Consider the following 6,496-nt stretch of genomic DNA (forward strand, 5'->3'; position numbering starts at 1 on the left):
CCATTTTGTCATTTCTTCGCGATTATTCATCGTACGATGGCCCATATAAATGCCCGGGAATTCATAATACGCCATACTTCGGATACCACATCGACAAAGCAGTTAATACTGTGTACGCTAACTCAGCCACTTTACGTCCGTCTTGCAACTCTGCTCTCAGCCTGCTCGGCCTCGCAAGTCTACAGTGGCCGCGCGGGATTAGCCGAGCGGTCTTCGGCGCTGCAGTCATGGACTGTGCGGCTGGTCCCGGCCGAGGTTCGAGTCCTCCCTCGGGCATGGGTGTGTGTGTTCGTCCTTAGGATAATTTAGGTTAAGTAGTGTGTAAGCTTAGGGACTGATGACCTTTTCAGTTAAGTCCCATAAGATTTCACACACATTTGAACGTTTTGAACAAGTCTACAGTGATTGTGAGGCGCTCTTGACAATGTCTTTGGATGCGACGTAATGCAAGGTCCCTCACATTGTCTGCGTTTCCACTGCATCTCTTTAAAGTCGGAAGTAATACAGAGATTGCAAAAATAAAAATATGTGACAGGTATGAGTTAATGTGTTGTAGTGCTGTAACCTGATATAATTCACTGCACTGCTTTATTCTTTTTTCACTTTTGTTAATGTTCACCTCATATCCTCTTTTCAAGATAGTAACACAAGACGGTGAAATCGTCCTACTGTGAAAACCAGGAATATATATAACGCTCCTCGTTTAGGTCCCGCTTGACTTCCTTCCACCAGGGTCCACGATGGACTCCCAGATTTCACAAGTTTAGAGCACTTCCTGAAATTTCTAAATCATTTAAGCCAATCAGCCATTCGTTCAGACAGATCTATAGCTAATAACAGCCTTGTCATTCTGACTATATTTAACAAATTAATTATGATAAAATTTTTATGACATTATGGGACAGACACTGAGGACTCTTCCACGCTAAAAGCATTCTCGAAAAATCAAAGTCTGTTCGCATTTGGGGAAAAACCCCTCATCTTCCGTAGCCTGTGACAAATGGTGTCTGTTAGACTATACCGAAGAATCTTTTGATTTTTTTAAAGTTAGGTTGCTGGTACATAATAAGGCTACAAACTTCTAGGAAGGTATTGCTTCCCGTTGCTGTGTAATATGTACGGGTTGGGAGGTAGCTTCAGGAGCCATTTGTCGCATTCTGATATTGCGTACCTGTCTTGATGAGAACTTGATGTTGTGTAATATTAGTACGTCAAAGTGATTGATTTCAAAATATTTCTTCTTTTTACATCCAAACGTTTGTTGTAACAGTTTCATTCCACTGATGTGATTCCAGCTCCTCAGCCAACAATACACTAGTGCTTGTTAATGTTAATGCTACCTACGCCTGTAGAAACATAACATAGAGAGTCATTGTCATAGACGTATGCCTGACTAAATAGGTAAGAATTATGACAAAGACATCGTGAATCAGTGTAAGTTCGACATTGAATAATTTGCATAAAATCTTTTGCGGTACTGTTTCAAAGACGTGATGAAATGAACGCTGTACACATTGGAACGATTTCATGTTGCTTTTTCGGAAGAGAATATTGGCATAAGCACACTGAACTCACAACAGGAGCCTTAAGCTTCGCACAGGATCAGCTTGGTTTTAAGTTTATTGCCACGGTGACTCCGTTGGTTAGAGAAACAATGTAATGCATTGCCGAATCTGTTATGAAACGTGTGTATTATGGACCACTGGGTTCAAGGGTTACTGAATCATCCTGAGTCCGTTTGCAATGTTTCGAGACTAGTAGAGCAAAGAAACTAACGTTTTAACTGATAAAAATTTCGTAGCTATGTTGTTGCGGTGTTTGTGGCAGGTTATGGCTTGCGCAATCCTTAAGAAACTGAAAAAGGAAGAAAATTATTGTTTAACGTCCCGTCGACGGCAAGCATTGAAACGTCCCCTTTGAAAAATTAAGCATGACTGTGCGGGTAATCTTCTACGTTATTTGATTTTCAAACAGCTGAGCCAAACTGAACGTACTCTGACTGTTCTTTCTTTACTTATTCTGATCATATTTTTTTGCGCAACGCAATCTGACTTTCAGTAATCCCTAGAAAAGAATAACCCTGACTAACAATAATCTATACCTTTCATGAATCACTTACCTCACAAAAATCTTCGTTACTCGAACTACTGCAATACAGCGAGAGCCAATACTGCCAGCTAAATAAAAGAATCTAACTACTGAAGACACTAGCTACTGATAGGTATAGTTAGCAAATGAAAGATTTTGATAGAGAAGAAACAATATATTTACCTTAGTAGCGTTCAAAAGTCATAATATATACATAAATTTGTGACATCCAATTAAACAAATTTCCTTTTTCTGAAGTATACACGTCCAGATCGTCCGTTAGAAACTCTGGCATCTCTCTCCCCACATCCACCACTGCTGGCAACTCACCTCCAACTGCACAACGCTACGCGCTGTTCAGATGCAACAGCCCAACACTACAATAGCGAATATTCCAACAATGCCAACCAGCCACAAACTGCACACAGCACAGTCAGTGATTTTCATACAGAGTGCTACGTGACGTTACCAACATAAAAACCTAAACAGCCTACTTACAGCATAAACGTGGAATGGCCGAGGACAGGGAAGGAAATTGGCAGAGCCTTTTAAAAGGAACCATCCAGGCATTCGCATTAACGATTTAGGAAAATCACAGAAAACCTAAAGGGGATTTTAAACCGCTGTCGTCCCGAATACTTCTCGAGTGCCTTTCCACTGCGCAACATCAGTAGGACATTGGAACTGCGTAGTCATGGCAAAGAACTCGCAGGCTGGAGGAGCAGATGAGACGCCACGTGTCGGCACGAAGTTTGCCGTATCAGACGTCGTAGAATCGGCTCACCGGACAAAATATTAGTCACCCTTAGTCACCCCTTAGAAAAACGAACTCGTCGCTTCAGAACATTGTAAACTGTGTAGAACTCGTTCGAGGTCATAGTGCGACGGACTCTCCAACGCTGATATATATATATATATATATATATATATATATATATATATATATATATATATATATAGAGGGAAACATTCCACGTGAGGTCATCAGTCCCCTAGAACGTAGAACTACTTAAACCTAACTAACCTAAGGACATAACACACATCCATGCCCGAGGCAGGATTCGAACCTGCGACCGTAGTAGCAGCGCGGTTCAGGGCTGAAGCGCCTAGAACCGCTCGGCCACAGCGGCTGGCTCATGCCATCGTCTAGTAAGAAAGTCACGCTGAACTGTTATTACTGACCCGCACTGCGCGAAACGTAGGTCACAAAACGCTTTCTGTCGTCCCGACATTTTCACTAGAACTGAAGTGGTCGCACACTGCTGCTATCTAGTGGGAACCATATAAAACTCGAGAGTTTGCTCTTTCCTACTGTACGTTGTTCACGCACATATCTCAAATAACCTAATAGTTATGATTTTTTAAAATTGGATGATTCTTTTTGATACGTCCTGTATTTATTCAAACTGCTATTGTGTTAGCTAATCTTTTGCTTGCCTATACAGACTCCCATGAAGACAAGCCTTCAGGCCACCTTCCCCCCATTTGTATTAGCAACGAGGGCTTAGCGGATGCCGACACGCAATACAGTGGACATTTGGAGCAGCACGTCTTCATTGGTTCAAACAATACAGAAATTTGACAACAGCTGACGGAGATGTGTAGTGAGGTCCGAGAGGTTGCGATTCTGCCTCTTTTCAAACAATACAAAGCCATTCGGTGCACCGTCGCACCAGTGAGGTGGTTAGCCTGCAGTTGTGTGTGGAGGTTGTAGTTCAGATCGCAGGTGACCCTGCAAAATTTTGTGGGTGTTTTTAGAACCACGACTTGGCCCGACTCCGGTTTACCGTGAACATGGACCAGGATTTTTGTTTCAATATTGTCGGTGGCCAAGTGTCGCCATTTCTTCTACATCTTCGCGATGGATATGCTATGGACGCTCACGTCTTCCAAGGTGACAACTGGCGTGTGTACTCATACGTTCTTGGTTTAATGAACACTGAGACGCACAATGGCGCTTCGAGTGGTCCACTAAATGCCACGATCTTAATCCCATAGAAGATGTTTGGGACTATTTGGCTCAGCAGTCAACATCCTTGCACACAGGGTCTCATCGTCAGTGAGAGACGTAACGTAATTTAGGTCTCATGAAAACTTTAACAGCCAATATGCCATTATGATATGTTTAATTACAACAAATCGTATCAAGAATGGCGTGCTCTTATAAATCTTCAGTGAGCGACTGCCTTGAAATGACGTTCTTTCATAACACGATACGATACGAAATTACGGAATCCAGTATGGTGCTTCGGAACCATCCAGTATCGAATGTAGATGAAAGTCGACACTAGGTCCTGCGGTCTTCGATAAGAGCGTGTATCGTCAAAATGACAAAGTCCTGTGAACTGTAGGGTACCCCAATAAGCGCCTTAAGATGGATGTAACGTACCTAAGAAACTTATGAAACTCGCCGAACTGAGGCCGTTGTTAAGGCAACAGGCTGTGTTACGTGGTACACTCATGTTCATGAAAGACAGAACACTTTAAACGTCTAGAGGTAGGACGTTCATATTCACAGGACATGTACGTTAATATGTTCTGCAGAAATGATGTTTGAACCACGGCGGCTCGTGGGCTCAAGATCAACATCGATATTACGACGCAACACCACCTAGCGGTAAAATGTGCTTGCGGCTCTCGTTGTCGCTATAAATCGCAGGTAATGGGTCAGTATGACTTCAGCGGACGTGCAGGATGCCTTGCAGACGTATGCTTGAACAGTGCCGTCAAATCAGGGAGTTTGAAAGAAGGCGCATTATTGGGATGAGAGAATGTGAAGCATTCATCTGGGGAAATGCTTCTCGTTTGGGACCTCGTGTTTCGATAGTGCAACGTGTGTGTGCCGAATAGTTCATGGAAGACCGCAGAGCAAGACGAGATGGGTCAGGTCTCACCACCAGACCAGCGGTGGTCCAATTCCCTGGCCTCCTCGGTCTCCTGACAGTACACCGATGGACTTCTTTATGAGGGCGTATGTCAAAGACATAGTCTGCCAAATGCCTGTCACCACATCAGTAATTTAAGACTCTAAGCACTATGGCACTTAACATCTGAGGTCATCAGTCCCCTAGAGTTAGAACTACTTAAACCTAGCCGTGCGGTTAAAGGCGCTGCAGTCTGGAACCGCAAGACCGCTACGGTCGCAGGTTCGAATCCTGCCCCGGGCATGGATGTTTGTGATGTCCTTAGGTTAGTTAGGTTTAACTAGTTCTAAGTTCTAGGGGACTAATGACCTCAGCAGTTGAGTCCCATAGTGCTCAGAGCCATTTGCACCAACTTAAACCTAACTAACCTAAGGACATGACACACATCCATGCCCGAGGCAGGATTCGAAACTACGACCGTAGCAGCAGCGCAGTTCCGGACTGAAGCGCCTAGAACCGCTCGGCCACCCCGGCCGGCTCAGTAATTTAAGTAAACGAATCGTTGCTGCCATTGCCACATCGGACGCAGGTGCGACTACCGGGAGGGCGTACATAGTGTTGGTCTTGGACATGGCACTCTCCCAGTTGGCCCCTCGCCAGCTTTCCTTGGAAGGATGGTAGTGACCCGTGCTCGCCACTAGGCACAGTGAAAGAAGATTCAAATTTATTTATTTCCAATAAAAACACAGGTTGCGCCTTGACAAGTGGTTGGCATAGTCTGTCAATGTCCACTAAGGAACCGCTAGAAGTCGTAAGCGGCCTTAAGCTCGCTCAAGGCAACTGATATCGTATACTTCGTACCAGCCGTCTGATGCACTGACGGTTCGCTGCTTGCGATGGCACCGTCACCGGCTGTGCCGCGACGCCGCGGCAGTGAGTGATGGCGGTGCGTGCATTGAACTTAGCACTCCGTCCTCAGGTCACAAGTGGCCCATCGGGACCATCCGACCGCCGTGTCATGCTCAGCTGAGGATGCGGATAGGAGGGGCGTGAGGTCAGCACACCGCTCTCCGGGTCGTTACGATGGTTTTCTTTGACCGGAGCCGCTACTACTCGGTCGAGTAGTTCCTCAATTGGCATCACGAGGCTGAGTGCACCCAGGAAAATGGCAACAGCGCATGGCGGCCCAGATGGTCACCCATCCAAGTGCCGGCCACATCCGACAGCGCTTAACTTCGGTGATCTGACGGGAACCGCTGTATCCACTGCGGTAAGGCCGTTGCCTGTATTGAACTTACGGGAAATCATTTGGAATAAGGCTTATCTTCATAAAAGGCGAAAATTATTGAACAATATGAAAAAAAAGCAAATAGGATACAAAAACGGCGCGCACACACTTTATTCAATACGTAAACGTCACTACAGGTATTCGGATTTAGGTTTTGACATGTTCGATATATTTGGCATCGTTGCAGGCGCGGATAAATAGCGAAATTCTGTATGCCCCGCTGTATGCTGTCGATGACCATCTGAATGGCTGTTTT

General features: G+C 44.9%; 1 pseudogene; it reads right to left on the bottom strand.

Moving 5' to 3' along the window:
* Positions 1-6,118: 6,118 nt before the first annotated feature.
* On the bottom strand, positions 6,119-6,236 carry LOC124796674 (annotated as a pseudogene).
* Between the last annotated feature and the right edge of the window lie 260 nt (positions 6,237-6,496).

Source organism: Schistocerca piceifrons, chromosome 4, assembly GCF_021461385.2.
Source record: "Schistocerca piceifrons isolate TAMUIC-IGC-003096 chromosome 4, iqSchPice1.1, whole genome shotgun sequence".
In the NCBI taxonomy this organism is placed as follows: Eukaryota; Metazoa; Arthropoda; class Insecta; order Orthoptera; family Acrididae; genus Schistocerca; species Schistocerca piceifrons.